The following is a 22,520-nucleotide window of genomic DNA, read 5'->3' as shown; positions in this document are numbered from 1 at the left end:
CATCTCCTTGTGGTTTATCTTGGTGCAGAGGAAAGTCCGTGGTGGTAAAGGGCTCACAGTGGGGATCTTGGCGGACACACCCCAGAGATGGTACTGGCAGAAGGGCCTTGTGGATGTCCCACACCGCACTCATCCCTGACCCAGGAATCTGTGCAGTAAGGTCCACTTCTTTTGAACTCCGTGGAGTAAATACCAGTGCTTGGACGTTAGTTGCTAAAGCTGTAAACCCCAGTTAGACCATAGAGGGGAACAGTCAGTCTTCATAGTGGTTAGATACCTTGTCAATTCAAATACCTTGAAGACACTTTTAAGAAGAGTGTCTGTCAATGAATTAATTGTTTATTGAGGGAGGCTCAAGGAAATCAATGCTTTGAACTTGGACCATGGCTAGAGGGGAGACTGACTTGCCCAACGTGGGGAGGAGAACACAGAGAGTAACATACCTTACGTTTTTGATTAGGAAGAATAGTACTTCCCAAGGCCTACGTAGTATTTAAAAGGGACTTTTTTTTTTTTTTCTCATATAATGAAAATAATAACAGAAGATCAAACACTTCAGATTCAAACCCACTTTAGAAGTATATTTGATTTATTTGTTTGGGTTTGTGAATGGGAGTAGTACTAGCTTTGGAGTGAGTTTGGGAAAGAGAAGACCAGATAAACATTCTTCGTTTAGTCTTTGGGACCCTGAGTTCCTTGATAATCTTTCAGAAGAATCTCAGTTTTTCTTCTGGTGGCCAGTTACTTTGCTCTTTTCTGTCAGGAGGGAAAAGAATATCATGACCTCTTACCTAGGAAGTATGGGTTAGAGGAGAAACTCAGTCAGGTGCAGATCTTGTTTCATACTTCTCCAGAGTGTCACCCAGATCTTTGTCCTCTATCAGAATGCCCAGCTCCATTGGTGCATTGGCTTGGGGTCAACATGAAGAAGGGACACAGAAAGGAAAAGAGTGTCCTGAATGCTGGAAATCCTTCTGCACTCCAGAGAACTTTGGTTCCGTTTAGTCTTTTTTTTTCCTTTAATAAATTCTATACTGACTTTTTCTGTCCTCCTCCTGCAACCCAGACAGTGATCCTTTTTTTGCAAAAGCAATCACAGCTCCGATCCTTCCTGTCATCAGCGAGCTTGTGATCTGCGGAAGAGCCACGGAGCACCATGTCACACATTTGCGTGGGAGCACAGCCCCATTGGACTGGGACACTGGCCAACCTGCCCCTTGGAGTGGGCGCCATGGAGGTTGTGACCCACAAAGCGAGGCTACGAGTTCACCCCCGGATGATCTGTGATCTGGAGTCTCTTTCATTTCTGGTGGTAGTGCGTGAACGTTGATGCAGGTTTTGGATTCGCCGCTAAGTGTCTCTCAATGGGCTTTTAATCTTTCGTTTTTAAATTAAAAATGTATGTTTGCCGGAAGAACTGGCTTCGGGGCCCAGATTTTCTGCCTGGAGGTTGTTGGAGATGGGGATAAGTGGGAAGAATTAAAATCGTGATCGGAGGCTTGGCAAAAATCATCATTAAGAGGCCCGGGCAAAGGGCACAATTAGTGCACGGCTCAGATCGGGGATTGATGTGGGAGACCCGCAGGGCCAAGTGCCCTTTGTGGGTTCTTCTTTAATTGCACCTTTGAGTGAACACCCAGTTTAATTAAGCCTGTGGGGGTAGACTTACGAAAAGTCAAAAGCATGTTAGGGAAGGCTGCTTGCTTGAAAGAGTGTGGGAACCCTCGTGTTTATCGCTGTTACTCTTCAGGTGAGTGCTACCCTGTCTTTTTATCTTATTTAAAAATTTTTTAATTTTATATTGGAGTATAGTTGATTAACAATGTGGTGTTAGTTTCAGGTGTAAAGCAAAGTGATTCAGTTATACATATACATGTATTTATTCTTTTTCAAATTACTTTCTTATTTAGGTTATTAGAGACTATTGAGCAGGGTTCCCTGTGCTATACAGTGGGTCCTTGTTGGTTATCCATTTTAAATATAGCAGTGTGTACACGTCAATCCCAACCTCCGAATTCATCCCTCCCTGCCCCCCCCAACACCTTTCCCCTTTGGTCACCATAAGTTTGTTTTCTAAGTTGGTGAGTCTGTTTCTGTTTTGTAAATAAGTTCATTTGTATCATATTTTCTTTTTTTAGATTCTGCATATAAGTGATATCATATGATATTTGTCTTTCTCTGTCTGACTTACTTCACTTAGTATGAAAATCTCCAGGTCCATCCATGTTGCTGCAGATGGCATTATTTCATTCTTTTTAATGGCTGAGTAATATTCTATTTTTTTGTTTTGTTTTGTTTGTTACAAGGTATTTATTTATTTTGAATTTTTGAATTTTATTTTCTTTTTTTTTTAATATAGCAGGTTCTCATAGTTATCCATTTTATACACATCTGTGTATACATGTCAATCCCAATCTCCCAATTCATCCCACCACCACCACCACCCCCCTGCCGCTTTCCCCCCTTGGTGTCCATACGTTTGTTCTCTACATCTGTGTCTCTATTTCTGCCCCGCAAACCGGTTCATCTGTACCATTTTTCTAGGTTCCACATATATGCGTTAATATACAATATTTGTTTTTCTCTTTCTGCCTTACTTCACTCTGTATGACAGTCTCTAGATCCATCCATGTCTCAACAAATGACCCAGTTTTGTTCCTTTTTATGGCTGAGTAATATTCCATTGTATATATGTACCACATCTTCTTTATCCATTTGTCTGTCGATGGGCATTTAGGTTGCTTCCATGACCTGGCTATTGTAAATAGTGCTGCAGTGAACACTGGGGTGCATGTGTCTTTTTGAATTATGGTTTTCTCTGGGTATATGCCTAGTAGTGGGATTACTGGATCATATGGTAATTCTATTTTTAGATTTTTAAGGAACCTCCATACTGTTCTCCATAGTGGCTGTATCAATTTACATTCCCACCAACAGTGCAAAAGGGTTCCTTTTCTCCACACCCTCTCCAGCATTTACTGTTTGTAGATTTTCTGATAGTACTCATTCTGACTGGTGTGAGGTGATACCTCATTGTAGTTTTGATTTGCATTTCTCTAACAGTTAGTGATGTTGAGCAGCTTTTCATGTGCTTCTTGGCCATCTGTATGTCTTCTTTGGAGAAATGTCTATTTAGGTCTTCTGCCCATTTTTGGATTGGGTTGTTTGTTTTTTTAATATTGAGCTGCATGAGCTGTTTATATATTTTGGAGATTAATCCTTTGTCCATTGATTCAGTTGCAAATATTTTCTCCCATTCTGAGGGTTGTGTTTTCATCTTGTTTATGGTTTCCTTTGCTGTGCAAAAGCTTTTAAGTTTCATTAGGTCCCATTTGTTTATTTTTGTTTTTATTTCCATTACTCGAGGAGGTGGATCAAAAAGGATCTTGCTGCGATTTATGTCATAGAGTGTTCTTCCTATGTTTTCCTCTAAGAGTTTTATAGTGTCTGGTTGTACATTTAGGTCTCTAACCCATTTTGAGTTTATTTTTGTGTATGGTGTTAGGGAGTGTTCTAATTTCATTCTTTTACATGTAGCTCTCCAATTTTCCCAGCACCACTTATTGAAGAGACTGTCTTTTCTCCATTGTATATCCTTGCCTCCTTTGTCATAGATTAGTTGACCATAGGTGCCTGGGTTTATCTCTGGGCTTTCTATCTTGTTCCATTGATCTATATTTCTGTTTTTGTGCCAGTACCATATTGTCTTGATTACTGTAGCTTTGTAGTATAGTCTGAAGTCAGGGAGTCTGATTCCTCCAGCTCTGCTTTTTTCCCTCGAGACTGCTTTGGCTATTCGGGGTCTTTTGTGTCTCCATACAAATTTTAAGATGATTTGTTCTAGTTCCGTAAAAAATGCCATTGGTAATTTGATAGGGATTGCATTGAATCTGTAGATTGCTTTGGGTAGTATAGTCATTTTCACAATATTGATTCTTCCAGTCCAAGAACATGGTATATCTCTCCATCTATTTGTATCATCTTTAATTTCTTTCATCAGTGTCTTATAGTTTTCTGCATACAGGTCTTTTGTCTCCCTAGGTAGGTTTATTCTTAGGTATTTTATTCTTTTTGTTGCAGTGGTAAATGGGAGTATTTCCTTAATTTCTCTTTCAGATTTTTCATGATTAGTGTATAGGAATGCAAGAGATTTCTGTGCATTAATTTTGTATCCTGCAACTTTACCAGATTCATTGTTTAGCTCTAGAAGTTTTCTGGTGCCATCTTTAGGATTCTCTATGTATAGTATCATGTCATCTGCAAACAGTAACAGTTTTGCTTCTTCTTTTCCAATTTGTATTCCTTTTATTTCTTTTTCTTCTCTGATTGCCGTCGCTAGGACTTCCAAAACTATGTTGAATAATAGTAGTGAGAGTGGACATCCTTGTCTTGTTCCTGATCTTAGAGGAAATGCTTTCAGTTTTTCACCATTGAGAATGATATTTGATGTGGGTTTGTCGTACATGGCCTTTATTATGTTGAGGTAGGTTCCCTCTATGCCCACTTTCTGGAGAGTTTTTATCATAAATGGCCGTTGAATTTTGTCAAAAGCTTTTTCTGCATCTATTGAGATGATCATATGGTTTTTATTCTTCAGTTTGTTAATATAATGTATCACATTGATCAATTTGCGTATATTGAAAAATCCTTGCATTCCTGGGATAAACCCCACTTCATCATGGTGTATGATCCTTTTAATGTGTTGTTGGATTCTGTTTGCTAGTATTTTGTTGAGGATTTCTGCATCTATATTCATCAGTGATATTGGTCTGTAATTTTCTTTTTTTGTAGTATCTTTGTCTGGTTTTAGTATCAGGGTGATGGTAGCCTCATAGAATGAGTTTGGGAGTGTTCCTTCCTCCGCAATTTTTTGGAAGAGTTTGAGAAGGATGGGTGTTAGCTCTTCTCTACATATTTGATAGAATTCACCTGTGAAGCCATCTGGTCCTGGACTTCTGTTTGTTGGAAGATTTTCAAATACAGTTTCAATTTCATTACTTGTGATTGGTCTGTTCATATTTTCTGTTTCTTCCTGGTTCAGTCTTGGAAGGTTATACCTTTCTAAGAATTTGTCCATTTCTTCCAGGTTGTCCATTTTATCGGCATAGAGCTGCTTGTAGTAGTCTCTTAGGATGCTTTGTATTTCTGCAGTGTATGTTGTAATTTCTCCTTTTTCATTTCTAATTTTATTGATTTGAGTCCTCTCCCTCTTTTTCTTGATGAGTCCGGCTAATGGTTTATCAATTTTGTTTATCTTCTCAAAGACCCATCTTTTAGTTTTATTGATCTTTGCTATTGTTTTCTTTGTTTCTATTTCATTTATTTCTGCTCTGATCTTTATGATTTCTTTCCTTCTGCTAACTTTGGGTTTTGTTTGTTCTTCTTTCTCTAGTTCCTTTAGGTGTAAGGTTAGATTGTTTATTTGAGATTTTTCTTGTTTGTTGAGGTAGGCTTGTATAGCTATAGACTTCCCTCTTAGAACTGCTTTTGCTGCATCTCATAGGTTTTGGATCGTCATGTTTTCATTGTCATTTGTTTCTCGGTATTTTTTGATTTCCTCTTTGATTTCTTCAGTGATCTCTTGGTTATTTAGTAACGTATTGTTTAGCCTCCATGTGTTTGTGTTTTTTGCGTTTTTTTCCCTGTAATTCATTTCTAATCTCATAGTGTTGTGGTCAGAAAAGATGCTTGATATGATTTCAGTATTCTTAAATTTACTAAGGCTTGATTTGTGACCCAAGATGTGATCTATTCTGGAGAACGTTCCGTGCACACTTGAGAAGAAAGTGTAATCTGTTTTTGGATGGAATGTCCTATAAATATCAATTAAATCTGTCTGGTCTGTTGTGTCATTTAAAGCTTGTGTTTCCTTATTAATTTTTTGTTTGCATGATCTGTCCATTGGTGTAAGTGAGGTGTTAAAGTCCCCCACTATTATTGTGCTACTGTCAATTTCCTCTTTTATAGCTGTTAGCAGTTGCCCTATATATTGAGGTGCTCCTATGTTGGGTGCATATATATTTATAATTGTTATATCTTCTTCTTGGATTGATCCCATGATCATTTTGTAGTGCCCTTCCTTGTCTCTTGTAACGTTCTTTATTTTAAAGTCCATTTTATCTGATATGAGTATTGCTACTCCAGCTTTCTTTTGATTTCCATTTGCATGGAATATCTTTTTCCATCCCCTCACTTTCAGTCTGTATGTGTCCCTAGGTCTGAAGTGAGTCTCTTGTAGACAGCATATATATGGGTCTTGTTTTTGTATCCACTCAGCAAGCCTGTGTCTTTTGGTTGGAACATTTAATCCATTCACGTTTAAGGTAATTATCGATATGTATGTTCCTATGACCATTTTCTTAATTGTTTTGGGTTTGTTTTGTAGGTCCTTTTCTTCTCTTGTGTTTCCCACTTAGAGAAGTTCCTTTAGCATTTGTTGTAAAGCTGGTTTGGTGGTGCTGAATTCTCTTAGCTTTTGCTTGTCTGTCAGGGTTTTAATTTCTCAATTGAATTTGAATGAGGTCCTTGCCTGGTAGAGTAATCTTCGTTTTAGGTTCTTCCCTTTCATCACTTTAAGTATGTCATGCCACTCCCTTGTGGCTTGTAGAGTTTCTGCTGCAGCAAGCAGTTGTTAACCTTATGGGAGTTCCCTTGTATGTTATTTGTCATTTTTCCCTTGCTGCTTTCAATAATTTTTCTTTGTCTTTAATTTTTGCCAATTTGATTGTTATGTGTCTCAGCGTGTTTCTCCTTGGGTTTATCCTGCCTGGGACTCTCTGTGCTTCCTGGGCTTGGGTGGCTATTTCCTTTCCCATGTTAGAGAAGTTTTTGACTATAATCTCTTCAAATATTTTCTCTGGTCCTTTCTCTCTCTCTTCTCTTTCTGGGACCCCTATAATGTGAATGTTGTTGCATTTAATGGTGTCCCAGAAGTCTCTTAGGCTGTCTTCATTTATTTTCATTCTTTTTTCTTTATTCTGTTCTGCAGCAGTGAATTCCACCATTCTGTCTTCCAGGTCACTTATCCGTTCTTCTGACTCAGTTATTCTGCTATTGATTCCTTCTAGTGTAGTTTTTATTTCAGTTATTGTATTGTTCATCTGTGTTTGTTCTTTAATTCTTCTAGGTCTTTGTTAAACATTTCTTGCATCTTCTCGATCTTTGCCTTTATTCTTTTTTGAGGTCCTGGATCAACTTCACTATCATTATTCTGAATTCTTTTTCTGGAAGATTGCCTATCTCCAGTTCATTTAGCTGTTTTTCTGGGGTTTTATCTTGTTCCTTCATCTGGTACATAGCCCTCTGCCTTTTCATCTTGTCTATCTTTCTGTGAATGTGGTTTTTGTTCCACAGGCTGCAGGATTGTAGTTCTTGCTTCTGCTGTCTGCCCTCTCTTGGATGAGGCTATCTAAGAGGCTTGTGTAAGTTTCCTGATGGGAGGGACTGGTGGTGGGTAGAGCTGGCTGTTGCTCTGGTGGGCAGAGCTCAGTAAAACTTTAATCTCCTTGACTGCTGATGGGTGGGGCTGCGTTCCCTCCCTGTTGGTTGTTTGGCCTGAGGCGACCCAACACTGGAGCCTACCCGGGCTCTTTGGTGGGGCTAGTGGAATACTCTGGGAGGGCTCATGCCAAGGAGTACTTCCCAGAACTTCTGCTGCCAGTGTCCTTGTCCTCAGGGTGAGCCATAGCCACCCCCCGCTTCTGCAAGAAACCCTGCAACACTAGCAGGTAGGTCTGGTTCGGTTTCCCCTGGGGTCACTGCTCCTTCCCCTGGGTCCCGATGCGCACACTACTTTGTGTGTGCCCTCCAAGAGTGGAGTCTCTGTTTCCCCAAGTCCTGTGGAAGTCCTGCAATCAAGTCCCGCTAACCTTCAAAGTCTGATTCTCTAGGAATTCCTCTTCCTGTTGCCGGACCCCCAGTTTGGGAAGCCTGATGGGGGCTCAGAACCTTCACTCCAGTTGGTGGACTTCTGTGATATAATTGTTCTCCAGTTTGTGAGTCCCGCAGCCAGCAATTAGGGGATTAGATTGTATTGTGATTGCGCCCCTCCTACCGTCTCATTGTGGCTTCTCCTTTGTCTTTGGATGGGGGGTATCTTTTTTGGTGAGTTCCAGTGTCTCCCTGTCGATGATTGTTCAGCAGTTAGCTGTGATTCTGGTGTTCTTGCCAGAGGCAGTGAGAGCAGGTCCTTCTACTCTGCCACCTTGAACCAATCTCAGTAATATTCTATTGTATATATGTACCCTGTCTTTTTTTTTTTTTTTAAAAGGAATTCCTTTATTTTATTATTTATTTATTTATTTATTTATTTTTGGCTGTGTTGGGTCTTCGTATCTGTGCAAGGGCCTTCCCCAGTTGTGGCAGGTGGGGGCCACCCTTCATCGCGGTGCACGGGCCTCTCACTATCGCGGCCTCTCTTGTTGCAGAGCACAAGCTCCAGATGCGCAGGCTCAGTAGTTGTGGCTCACGGGCCCAGTTGCTCCGCGGCATGTGGGATCTTCCCAGACCAGGGTTCGAACCCGTGTTCCCTGCATTGGCAGGCAGATTCTCAACCACTGCACCACCAGGGAAGCCCTGTACCCTGTCTTTTTAAACCTAGCTGTTGGGATGGACCTTGATGTCTGCCAATTAGCCATTTTGCCTGCTAATGGCCATGTGACCCAAATATGTTACAGTTTGTGTCAGATTTTTAAAAAGCCCCTGGTGAAGGAGACCATCAGTGCCAGCCAGATCCATCCCTGTGTCTTTCCTCTATGTGGGAAGAAAACAATTTGTATTATAAATGTATTTCTATCAAAGAATTTGCATTAGATATTTAAGAATTTGTTGCAAGCTAAAGGAATTCATATAAAGATATAATTAGAGGTACATTTGAAACTTGTAAACTATACATGTTTGAAATGCTTGGCTTTTCTGAGCAATTGGGAGGTTGTTAGTTGTTTCCTTTTCCTACATTAGCTTCCAGATGATTAATGGGATTTATTTAATTAAATGTTCACACTTAAGTGAAGTGGAGGCCCAAGGAATGTTCTGAAAATAGTATCAATTGTTTTGTATTGATCTGCAATATGCACTATGGCTTGCTTATACTTAGAGAAAAGACATTCAATTTTATATTAATAATCTTTTTAAAATTATTTAACTGTTAGCTCTAAAGTGAAAAATCTGTTTAAAAAAAATCTTATGGGCAACCTGAAAAATTCCCTATCATGAAATGCTACTCCTTTACTGCATTCCTCAGGAGGAAGGCAGTTTTAAAATGAGAAGCACGTTTCTGTGGCTGCCACAGTAAGTTGAAATGTTCCGAGGGGTAGCTGGGCTATTTTTAACGGGTTCCAATGTATCCTGTGGTGGCTGATTTCCAATGATCCAAAATTAGTCATGGGATCTTGGCCACCACAGTGTCTGGGGTTCAGATGATCAGTATGCTTCATATCTTTAAATTGTCCACCGAAATCTACCGCTAGCATTGATTGCTTTGGTCGAACAATATATCATTCTTTGGAGAAAACAAAAGGATAACCTCTCATTGTGAGCTAAGAGGTCAGGAGCTATGGAATTACGTGCTAGGCAAAGTGGGTGCTGACTAAAATTGGGAACACTTTCAGACTTTTGGAAGGTGACAGTCTCTTGGTGATGAGAACAGTTAAATACCTAACAGGGACATTTTAATTTTATTGGTAGGTCATAAAAAAGAACAGCTGAGATTTTTTTTTTCCTCTTCTGTTTTGTTTACGTGAAAAGAAGGTCAAAGGAGAAGGTTGACGGGACCCCTAGGGCAGGAAAGGCTTGATGATCACAGGGGTCTTCCATCTGTAGAAAAAAGAGAGATACAGTTACCGTCCTGAAAATATCTCTTCTTACACATGTTGCCCCCAATCATTCTAGAGACAAATGACCAATTCACTTCGGAAGAATTAAGTTTACATTTCCCTATGTGTAGAGAAACACTTCCTTATTAAATATATTCGCAGCATACAATTATCCTTTGCTGTGTTCATTGATGACTGTTTTTCCCGTAGGTTTTTTGTTTGCTTGTAAAGTAATCTATAGTTGATAGAGGATGGGCTAATTTTTAATAGCTTTATTCTGACAAACCCTTTTTGTTGTCTTAATTTAAATCGACATGGCAGCCGGGAGGTGGATTTGATTCGAAGGAAGGGAAATGCACTTGATTGAAGCATAGTGTCTTACTTGTTGACTGTTGACTGCCTTCTAATTGATATAACCATTCCATAGAATTGCACAATTTGGGGGACACTGTTGAGGCTGTCCACTGCATCTCTTTGTCTACTAACATGGGTGTTGCCGTATAATGTGGGCCATTAGTTTATACTGTAGTCCAGCTCCAGAGGAGCACTGGGTGAAAGATGACATTTGGTCACCCAAGAAGTGTTTACCAGAAACTTCCTCTGTGCCAGATCCCAGGCCCTGCTCTGCGAATGCAGAGTGTGTAGAGGACAGAGATGGTCTCTGCTCTCTTGGTGCCGATTTTCCAGGTGGATGTTCCTTGTCGTGGCATGGATGCCATTTTTCTCCGGTGTTCCTCAAGAACCTGAATGATGCTTCAGACACCATCAAACTTTGAAGATTGCCTAGAACCTCGAGCCAGCATGAGGTGACAGCAGGTGGAAGACAGGGGCACGGGAACATTTGGAACACCACTCTTGTCTCCACGCCCTGGCAGAGCTTCCTTCCTTGCTGGCACTAAAGGGAGCTGAGGAGGTTGGGAAGATACCCCACTGGCACGGACACATGGTTGGTACTTGGTCCAGGGCTTTGGGGAGGACCCTCCACTCTGGGTGCACAGCTGCACCCATTCAGAGCACGTGCAGCCAGGATACGTGCCTTCAGATGTGGTTCTCTGAGTGCATAGAGGGCCTGGAACCCAGAAATGGCTTCAAGATGGCTAAGGGAACTGTTCACAGCCTTCCCTTCAGGATCTTAGAGAAGTTTGCAGGCATCTCCGTGGGGTGGTTCAGAGTCCTTCCTCATCAGGGCTGGATGCCGAGACCGCTGTATGATTAGCTCACTGTCTGATTTGGAGAAAGGTGTTTATGTCACTGGTTCCAAATGTGAGATAGGTTTCTTGGTGTGTTTTAAGAGACAGAAATCACGTAATCCCCCTTCAATGCAGAACTGTCATTTTCCGTGTCTAATGCACTTTGCAGTCAGGATAAAGAAGGGACGCTGACCTTTCCCGAAATTGAAGAGACTCAGGATGTGAAGAGGGGGATTGGCGCTGGAGCAAAGTCAGATAACTAAGCTGCTTAAGACCCACTCCCGGCCAGCCTTCCCCAGGGATGCCCGCACACTCCGCCTGCCTCTCTCACGCTGATTTCGAGCCCCTTAGCATAGCGTCCGGGTTTATGTGAAAGCTCCTTTGTAGAGGGATTTCAGCTTGTTGGTCAAGATCCCTAGTTAGGCCGTGTGCTGCTGGAGAGGGTCATTTCTCTCTTCCAGAAGTCTTCCTCCGTGTATCCCAAATGCTCCCTTTCTCTGAGTTGAGCCATCATCAGTGGGTTCCATGACGACACAATGCCAATGACTGTTTAAATCACTCAGGTTGTGTGCTGATGTGGTCCATCCATCATTTCTCATTGCAGAGATGTTTGTGAGCCAGAAGAATTAACTGACTTCTGTTCTATTTTCTTCCCTTTGTCTTTTATATAAGCCTGAAAGAGAAGCACCTCGTTTGGGGATGAATGTTAGCAAATATCTTGGAAATAAAGGGCCTATTTTAAAGGAGCCCCCTTTTTTTTTCAGGACATTGTTTGAGACTTGAAGAGTTTATTGATGATGTGGGTTGTTCCCTTTGGGATGTTTAATTTGGATAAAGGTGTTGATGTTATAATATCCATCAAGTTATATGCATCTGTGGAAGCCTCGAAATGTAAACAAAAATGTGGCTGTTAGTTTAAAAGGGAATATCTGAACTCTCCTCCTGTCACCTGCAGCGCTAAGTGAACATAATTTTTTTTTAAACACATGGTCTGTCTCTTCATGGGATAACCCAACACAGCAAAGAATTGCCAACTAGCTTTTTTTTTTTTTTAACATCTTTATTGGAGTATAATTGCTTTACAATGGTGTATTAGTTTCTGCTTTATAACAAAGTGAGTCAGCTCTACGTATACATATATCCCCATATCCCCTCCCTCTTGCGTCTCCCTCCCACCCTCCCTATCCCACCCCTCTAGGTGGACACAAAGCACCGAGCTGATCTCCCTGTGCTATGCGGCTGCTTCCCACTAGCTATCTAGTTTACATTTGGTAGTGTATATATGTCCATGCCACTCTCTTGCTTTGTCCCAGCTTAACCTTCCCCCACCCCGTATCCTGAAGTCCATTTTCTACGTCTGCGTCTTTATTCCTGTCCTGCCCCTAGGTTCTTCAGAACCATTTTTTTTTTTTTTTTTTAGATTCCATATATATGTTAGCATACGGTATTTGTTTTTCTCTTTCTGACTTACTTCACTCTGTGTGACAGATTCTAGGTCCATCCACTTCACTACAAATAACTCACTTTAGTTTCTTTTTATGGCTGAGTAATATTCCATTGTATATATGTGCCACATCTTCTTTATCCATTCATCTGTCGATGGACACTTAGGTTGCGTCCATGTCCTGGCTATTGTAAATAGTGCTGCAATGAACATTGTGGTACATGACTCTTTTTGAATTATGGTTTTCTCAGGGTATCTGCCCAGTAGTGGGATTGCTGGGTCATATGGTAGTTCTATTTTTAGTTTTTTAAGGAACCTCCATACTGTTCTCCATAGTGTCTGTATAAATTTACATTCCCACCAACAATGCAAGAGGGTTCCCTTTTCTCCACACCCTCTCCAGCATTAACTGTTTGTAGATTTTTTGATGATGGCCATTCTGACCGGTGTGAGATGATACCTTATTGTAGTTTTGATTTGCATTTCTCTAATGATTAGTGATGTTGAATATCCTTTCATGTGTCTGTTGGCAATCTGTATATCTTCTCTGGAGAAATGTCTATTTAGGTCTTCTGCCCATTTTTGGATTGGGTTGTTTGTTTTTTTGATACTGAGCTGCATGAGCTGCTTATAAATTTTGGAGATTAATCCTTTGTCAGTTGCTTCTTTTGCAAATATTTTCTCCCATTCTGAGGGTTGTCTTTTTGTCTTGTTTATGGTTTTCTTTGCTGTGCAAAAGCTTTTAAGTTTCATTAGGTCCTGTTTGTTTATTTTTGTTTTTATTTCCATTTCTCTAGGAAGTGGGTCAAAAGGGATCTTGCTGTGATTTATGTCATAGAGTGTTCTGCCTATGTTTTCCTCTAAGAGTTTTATAGTGTCCAGTCTTACATTTAGATCTCTAATCCATTTTGAGTTTATTTTTTGTGTATGGTGTTAGGGAGTGTTCTAATTTCATTCTTTTACATGTAGCTGTTCATTTTTCCCAGCACCACTTATTGAAGAAGCTGTCTTTTCTCCAATGTATACTCTTGCCTCCTTTATCAACAATAAGGTGACCGTATGTACGTGGGTTTATTTCTGGGCTTTCTGTCCTGTTCCATTGATCTATATTTCTGTTTTTGTGCCAGTACCAAACTGTCTTGATTACTGTAGCTTTGAAGTCCAGGAGCCTGATTCCTCCAGCTCCATTTTTCTTATTCAAAATTGCTTTGGCTATTCGGGGTCTTTTGTGTTTCCATACAAATTGTGAAATTTTTTGTTCTAGTTCTGTGAAAAATGCCATTGGTAGTTTGATAGGGATTGCATTATATTTGTAGAATGCTTTGGGTAGTATAGTCATTTTCTAGTCATTTTCACAATGTTGATTCTTCCAATCCAAGAACATGGTATATCTCTCCATCTGTTTGTATCATCTTTAATTTCCTTCATCAGTGTCTTATAGTTTTCTGCATATAGGTCTTTTGTCTCCTTAGGTAGGTTTATTCCTAGATATTTTATTCTTTTTGTTGCAGTGGTAAATGGGAGTGTTTCCTTAATTTCTCTTTCAGATTTTTCATGATTAGTGTATAGGAATGCAAGAGATTTCTGTGCATTAATTTTGTATCCTGCTACTTTACCAAATTCGTTGATTGGCTCTAGCAGTTTTCTGGTAGCATCTTTAGGATTCTCTATGTATAGTATCATGTCATCTGCAGACAGTTACAGTTTTACTTCTTTTCCGATTTGGATTCCTTTCATTTCTTTTTCTGCTCTGATTGCTGTGGCTAAAACTTCTAAAACTATGTGGAATAATAGTGGTGAGAGTGGGCAACCTTGTCTTGATCCTGATCGTAGTGGAAATGGTTTCAGTTTTCCACCATTGAGAATGATGTTGGCTGTGCGTTTGTCATATATGGCCTTTATTATGTTGAGGTAAGCTCCCTCTATGTCTACGTTCTGGAGAGTTTTTATCATAAATGGGTGTTGAATTGCGTCTAAAGCTTTTTCTGCATCTATTGAGATGATCATATTGTTTTTCTCATTCAATTTGTTAATACTGTTTATCACATTGATTGATTTACCTATATTGAAGAATCCTTGCATTCCTGGGATAAACCCCACTTGATCATGATGTATGATCCTTTTAATGTGCTGTTGGAGTGTTTGCTATATTTTGTTGAGGATTTTTGCATCTATGTTCATCAGTGATATTGGCATGTAGTTTTCTTTTTTTGGGACATCTTTGTCTTGTTTTGGTATCAGGGTGATGGTGGCGTCGTAGAATGAGTTTGGGAGTGTTCCTCCCTCTGTTATATTTTGGAAGAGTTTGAGAAGGATAGGTGTTAGCTCTTCTCTAAATGATTGATAGAATTTGCCTGTGAAGCCTTCTAGTCCTGGGATTTTGTTTGTTGGAAGATTTTTAATCACAGTTTCAATTTTAGTGCTTGTGGTTCGTCTGTTTATATTTCTATTTCTTCCTGGTTCAGTCTTGGAAGGTTGTGCTTTTCTATGAATTTGTCCATTTCTTTCAGGTTGTCCATTTTATTGGCATATAGTTGCTTTTAGTAATCTCTCACGATCCTTTTTATTTCTGCAGTGTCAGTTGTTACTTCTCCTTTTTCATTTCTAATTCTATTGATGTGAGTCTTCTCCCTTTTTCTCTTGATGAGTCTGGCTAAAGGTTTATCAATTTTGTTTATCTTCTCAAAGAACCAGCTTTTAGTTTTATTGATCTTTGCTATCATTTCCTTCATTTCTTTTTCATTATTTCTGATCTGATCTTCATGATTTCTTTCCTTCTGCTAACCTTGGTTTTTTTTTGTTGATGTTGTTCTTTCTCTAATTGCTTTAGGCGTAAGGTTAAGTTGTTTATTTGAGATGTTTCTTGTTTCTTGAGGTAGGATTGTATTGCTATATACTTCCCTCTTAGAATTGCTTTTACTGCATCCTGTAGGTTTTTGGTCGTCATATTTTCATTGTCATTTGTTTCTAGGTGTTTTTTGATTTCCTCTTTGATTTGTTCAGTGATCTCTTGGTTATTTAGTAGTGTATTGTTTAACTTCCATGTGTTTGTATTTTTTACAGATTTTTTCCTGTAATTGACATCTAGTATCATAGCATTGTGGTTGGAAAAGATACTTGATACGATTTCAATTTTCTTAAATTTATCAAGGCTTGATATGTGTCCCAAGGTATGATCTATCCTGGAGAATGTCCCATGAGCACTTGAGAAGAAAGTGTATTCTGTTGTTTTTGGATGGAATGTCCTATAAATATCAATTAAGTCCATCTTGTTTAATGTATCATTTAAAGCTTGTGTTTCCTTGTTCATTTTCATTTTGGATGATCTGTCCATTGGTGAAAGTGGGGTGTTCAAGTCCCCTAATATGATTGTGTTACTGTTGATTTCCCCTTTTATGACTGTTAGGATTTGCCTAATGTATTGAGGTGATCCTATGTTGGGTGCATAAATATTTACAATTGTTATATCTTCTTTTTGGATTGATCCCTTGATCATTATGTAGTGTCCTTCTTTGTCTCTTGTAATAGTCTTTATTTTTAAGTCTATTTTCTCTGATATGAGAATTGCTACTCCAGCTTTCTTTTGATTTCCATTTGCGTGGAATATCTTTTTCCTTCCCCTCACTTTCAGTCTGTATGTGTCCCTAGGTGTGAAGTGGGTCTCTTGTAGACAGCATATATACGGGTCTTGGTTTTGTATCCATTCAGCCAGTCTGTGTGTTTTGGTTGGAGCATTTAATTCATTTACACTTAAGGTGATTATCGATATGTATGCCTATTACCATTTTCTTAATTGTTTTGTGTTTGTAATTGTAGGTCTTTTCCTTCTCTTGTGTTTCCTGCCTAGAGACGTTCCTTTAGCATTTGTTGTAAAGCTGGTTTGGTATTGCTGAATTCTCTTAACTTTTGCTTGTCTGTAAAGGATTTAATTTCTCTGTCGAATCTGAATGAGATCCTTGCTGAGTAGAGTAATCTTGGTTGTAGGTTTTTCCCTTTATCAGTTGAAATATGTCCTGCCACTCCCTTCTGGCTTGCAGAGTTTCTGCTGAAAGCTCAGCTGTTAACCTTACGGAAATTCCCTTTTATGTTATTTGTTGTCTTTCCCTTGCTGCTTTTAATATTTTTTCCTTGTATTTAATTTTTGATAGTTTGATCAATATGTGTCTTGGCATGTTTCTCCTTGGATTTAACCTGTATGGGACTCTCTGTGCTTCCTGGACTTGATCAACTATTTCCTTTCCCATATTAGGGAAGTTTTCAACTATAATCTCTTCAAATATTTTCTCAGTCCCTTTCTTTCTCTCTTCTTCTTCTGGGACCCCTATAATTCGAATGTTGGTGCATTTAATGTTGTGCCAGAGGTCTCTGAGACTGTCCTCAATTCTTCTCATTCTTTTTTCTTTATTCTGCTCTGCAGTGGTTATTTCCACTATTTTATCTTCCAGGTCCCTTATCCGTTCTTCTGCCTCAGTTATTCTGCTATTGATCCCTTCTAGAGTATTTTTAATTTCATTTATTGTGTTGTTCATCACTGTTTGTTTGCTCTTTAGTTCTTCTAGGTCCTTGTTAAATGTTTCTTGTATTTTCTCCATTCTATTTCCAAGATTTTGGATCATCTTTACTATCATTACTCTGAATTCTTTTTCAGGTAGACTGCCTATTTTCTCTTCATTTGTTTGGCCTGGTGAGTTTTTACCTTGCTCCTTCATCTGCTCTGTGTTTCTATGTCTTCTCATTTTTCTTAAGTTACTGTGTTTGGGGTCTCCTTTTTGCCATCTGCAGGTTTGTAGTTCCCGTTGTTTTTGGTGTCTGTCCCCAGTGGCTAAGGTGGTTCAGTGGGTTGTGTAGGCTTCCTGGTGGAGGGGACTAGTGCCTGTGTTCTGGTGGATGAGGCTGGATCTTGTTTTTCTGGTGGGCAGGACCGCATCTGGTGTGTGTTTTGGGGTGTCTGTGACCTTATTATGATTCTAGGCAGCCTCTCTGCTAATGGATGGGGCTGTGTTCCTGTCTTGCTAGTTTTTTGGCATAGGGTGTCCAGCACTGTAGCTTGCTGGTCATTGAGTGGAACTGGGTCTTAGCATTGAGATGGAGATCTCTGGGAGAGCTTTTGCCATTTGATATTACATGGAGCCGGGAGGTCTCTGGACCAATGTCCTGAACTCGTCTCTCCCACCTCAGAGGCTCAGGCCTGACACCTCACTGGAGTGCCAAGACCCTGTGAGTCACACGGCTCAGAAGAAAATGGAGGAAAAAAAAAAGAAAGAAAGAAAGAAAAAAATAAAATAATGTTATTAAAATAAAAAATTTAAAAAATTATTGAATAAAAAATGTAGTAAAAAAAAGAAAAATAAAGAATGAAAGAAGAGAGCAACCAAACCAAAAAACAAATCCATCAATGATAATAGGCGCTAAAAACTATACTAAAAAAAAAAAAAAGGACAAAATCCTAGGACAAATGGTAATAGCAAAATTATACAGACAAAGTCACACAAAGAAACATATGCATGCACACTCAGAAAAAGAGAGAAAGGAAAAAAATATATATTTTAAAAACAAAAAGGAAGAGATCAACCAAATCAATAAACAAATCTACCAATGATAATAAACTCTAAATACTAAACTAAGATAAATATAAAACCAGAAACCAATCAGTTGCATACAGCAAACCCCCAATCTACAGTTGCTCCCAAAGTCCACCGCCTGAATTTGGGATGATACGTTGTCTATCCAGGTATTCCACAGATGCAGGTACATCAGGTTGATTGTGGCATTTTAATCCGCTGCTCCTCAGGCTTCTGGGAGAGATTTCCCTTTCTCTTCTTTGTTTGCACAGCTCCTGGGGTTCAGCTTTGGATTTGGACCCGCCTCTGCATGTAGGTCACCTGAGGGTGTCTGTTCTTCGCTCAGACAGGATGGCGTTATAGCAGCAGCTGCTTCTCAGGTGGATGTCACTGCCATCCCTGTATGGTAGGTAGTCATCCTGTTATTTGAGGTGTCACACGAAGCTCACATAAAGCACTAGGGGTATTTGTTTTTCTCTTTCTGACTTACTTCAGTCTGTGTGACAGTCTCTAGGTCCATCCACCTCACTACAAGTAACTCAGTTTTGTTCCTTTTTATGGCTGAGTAATATTCCATTGTATATATGTGTCACATCTTCTTTATCCATTCATCTGTCGATGGACACTTAGGTTGCTTCCATGTCCTGGCTATTGTAAATAGAGCTGCAATGAACATTGTGGTACATGACTCTTTTTGAATTATGGTTTTCTCAGGGTATATGCCCAGTAGTGGGATTGCTAGGTCATATGGTAGTTCTATTTTTAGTTTTTTAAGGAACATCCATACTGTTCTCCATAGTGGCTGTATCAATTTACATTCCCACCAACAGTGCAAGAGGGTTCCCTTTTCTCCACACTCTCTCCAGCATTTATTGTTTGTAGATGTTTTGATGATGGCCATTCTGACTGGTGTGAAATGATATCTCATTGTAGTTTTGATTTGCATTTCTCTAATGATGTTGAGCATTCTTTCATGTGTCTGTTGGCAATCTGTATATGTTCTTTGGAGAAATGTCTATTTAGGTCTTCTGCCCATTTTTGGATTGGGTTGTTTGTTTTTTAATATTGAGCTGCATGAGCTGCTTGTAAATTTTGGAGATTAATCCTTTGTCAGTTGCTTCATTTGCAAGTATTGCAGAAAGAGAAAAACAAATATCATATGCTAACACATATATATGGAATCTGAAAAAAAAAAAAGGTCATGAAGAACCTAGGGGCAAGACGGGAATAAAGATGCAGACCTACTAGAGAACGGACTTGAGGATATGGGGAGGGGGAAGGGTAAGCTGGGACAAAGTGAGAGAGTGGCATGGACACATATACACTACCAAATGTAAAATAGATAGCTAGTGGGAAGCAGCCGCATAGCACAGGGAGATCAGCTCGGTGCTTTGTGACCACCTAGAGGGGTGGGATAGGGAGGGTGGGAGGGAGATGTAAAAAGGAGGAGATGTGGGGATATATGTATATGTATAACTGATTCACTTTGTTATAAAGCAGAAACTAGCACACCATTGTAAAGCAATTATACTCCAATAAAAATGTTTAAAATAAATAAATAAATAAATTCAATTGGAAACATTTAAAAAAAAATTATTGAGAACCTCCAAAGTGTTTTGGTTTTTGTGGGTCATATTTATTGCTATGTATCAGATTATAAATTAAAGTTGAAAATTTGAAAAAAAAATTCTTTATTCCTTTGACAACTTTGGGAGGTAAATTACTTTTTGTTTCTGTTTTTGTTTTCCTCATTAAAAACAAAAACAAAAACAAAACAGGAGGTGTGAAGCAGATCATGACACCAGAAAGACGATCGTGTGCTGAACAGGACCAGAATCCTGGCCCTTTAATCGCCCAACTTCACCAGCCACTAGTGGGGCTGGAACCAGGGGCCTGAACTGGCGGCCTGAAGCCCAATGCTCTTCAGTCGCTGGTGGCTCTCGGGGAAGAAGTCACCTCTGGAAGGTACCTAAGGGCTGACAGCATTTCCATTAGAAACTGGGAGCAATCGTGTTCTACATCAGTCTCTCTAAGCTGGATGATTCTTATTTTCCAAACTGAAGTCTTCGCTGGGCAGTGGATAGCTGGTTTATGTAATGAAAGGCACCTGTATGCTGTGAATTAGTTTTGATAAAACCAGTAAACTATTTTACCCTGAACAGTCCTCATAAATGGAATTCAAGATATATGTAATTTCAGATATATAAACATGCAAATATCTATTTACTTACTGGTTTGTACACCCACATCCCACTTGGCTTTCTAGCTGAATCCTCAGCTTCAGTGTCTGTTACCACAAGATTGTAATGTGCTTTTGGAAAAGAGGAGGGCTCTCCTGACACAGACAAATGTCCCTCTTCTTTTCAACGTTTTTATATCTTTGGGAAGCATTTGGTAGCAAGAACTTTGCAACTCAATGTACAGGACAAATAGAAGCTTGGTAGCAGGTCATATTTTGGAGGAAACGTGTGGCTTATTAATGAGGAAGAAATGCTCCTTTTGATTACTTTTCAATTTGATAACCCAAAGGGGTTCCCAATTGTCTGAAATGTCCCAGAATTCTTTAAAATATAATTACTGCAAACATTGGAATAATTATTCTTCATTATATAATCCTACAAAGGTACAAAAAGATAGATATCCCAAATAATACAGTTTTTGCTCTAGATTTAATTATGTCACATCTATAGAACTTCTCTCCCTAACGTAACACATGTATCTTACCTTTGTCCCGCCCCTCTATTGATTCGTGCTTAAAGTAAAAAGATACCATTTCTCCGTCTGGTGTTCTGGGAATTTTGACATCCCTGAAAACCTTACCAAACTTTCCTCATTCTAGCTTCACTTCACCCCAGGGGGCTCAGCAGAGACAGTGCCTGGAAGCAAGTGGTGGGGTATTTTTGGTTGTCCCAGTGACTGGGGGTGCCATTTGGGGCATTTGGGTCCCAAGGGCCAGCACATCCATTATCATCTGTTGCCATCCCTTGAAGAGTCCTTTTTCCCTCTGGTTCAGAATCCGGTTCTTTCTCAAGTTCCAGCTCAAGTCTGGGCTCTCAGGAAACACATTGCATTCATCTTGCCTGCTCCTGAACTTCTGTTGACCTTGCTGTCTCTGCCAGTCATTTGATGTAACTATTAAGTTAAACAAGCTTGCCTAACTTTTCTTGTAAAGGGCCAATTGGCAAATATTTTAGGCTTTGAGGGCCACGTGATCCCTGTCATGACTACTCAGTTGTGCTGTTGAAGCATGAAAGCAGCCGTTGGCAGCATGCAAAGGAGGGGGCATGGTTGTGTTCCAATAAAACTTTATTTATACGAACAGGCTGCGGTTCAGATTTGGTCCATGGGCTGCAGTTTTTGATCCCTGGCTTAAAGCATATGAAATAGCTATTTTTGTAGTTCAAAAAAGGTCAACTGTTGGCAATTTCATATGGTTCAAGCTAATACATTGCATACTTTGTTGTAAAGCTCACTATCATCTGAATGTGTCTCATTTCTACTCCAAATACGTCTGAATCTCTCTCAGCCTCCTGTTTTTATTTATTTTTATTTTTTTTAAGCTTTTTAGTCTCCGTGGTGGCCAAGTCAAAGCCTGAAATATTTTGGTCATGCACCAAGTGTATGTTTAGTTCATGATGAAATGCAGAACCCTAAACTCAAAACGCCTTCACTGGAAGAAAACTTAGAGCCTATTAAATATTCTTTTGGTTACCCTAAAGATGTTTATATTTATAATCACATTAGTAGTGACTGAGATTTCCTAAGTCTTTACACTCTGACCAGGGGGATTTTCGTAATTGTTGTCATGGTTGTCGATTCTACCTATATTTGTTTTCTAGGGTGATCACACCACACACATGGTGGCTTAAAGCAATGGAAATTCATTCTCTCACAGATTTGGAGGCCAGAAGTCTGAGGTCAAGGTGTCAGCGGGCTTGGTTCCTTCCGAGGCTGCGAGGCAGAACCTCTTCCGTGCCTCTTCCTAGCTTCCTATCTGTGGTTTCCCGCAGTCCCTGGTGTCCCTTGGCTTGTAGGCGCATCCCCCCAGGCTCTTCCTCTGTTGTCAGGTGGCATTCGCCCTGTGTGTATCCCTGTGTCTCTTCTCATGAGGAGTCCAGTCACTGGATTAGTACCCACTCTCATCCAGAAAGATCTCATCTTAATTTAGCTAATTATATCTGCAAAGACCTTATTTCCAAATCACATAACATTCTGAAGTTCCAGGTAGACATGAATTTAGGGGGACACTGTTCAGCCCAGTATACCATCTATGAGGGAGGGATGCGGGGTGCCCGGCGCCAGAGACGGTACCTTGCTGGCAGCCTGATGGTTGAGCTGCGTCAGGTCCACAGAGACTTTCCTGCCTCTTGGGGTGGTCCCAAGTTACTTGCTTTGGACCTAGAATGGAGAGTTACGTTTTTGAGCACTTAATGAACATTTGCTGATTTTAATTTGCCTGGGAGGCACTTCTTCGAGACCAACTGCTGACAAAATAGGGTCACCCAGGAGGTGA

At 39.8% G+C, this 22,520-nt stretch overlaps 1 protein-coding gene across 2 annotated transcripts in view; it reads left to right on the top strand.

Moving 5' to 3' along the window:
- SEMA5A (semaphorin 5A) overlaps nt 1–22,520 on the top strand; it is a 506,976-nt gene that overhangs the window by 8,689 nt on the left and 475,767 nt on the right. The window lies entirely within an intron of this gene.

The sequence above is a fragment of the Balaenoptera borealis genome (genome assembly GCF_965194805.1).
Source record: "Balaenoptera borealis genome assembly, chromosome: 2".
Taxonomy (NCBI): Eukaryota; Metazoa; Chordata; class Mammalia; order Artiodactyla; family Balaenopteridae; genus Balaenoptera; species Balaenoptera borealis.
Note: the sequence above shows the minus strand (reverse complement) of the source record. Positions and strands in the feature narration are given on the sequence as shown.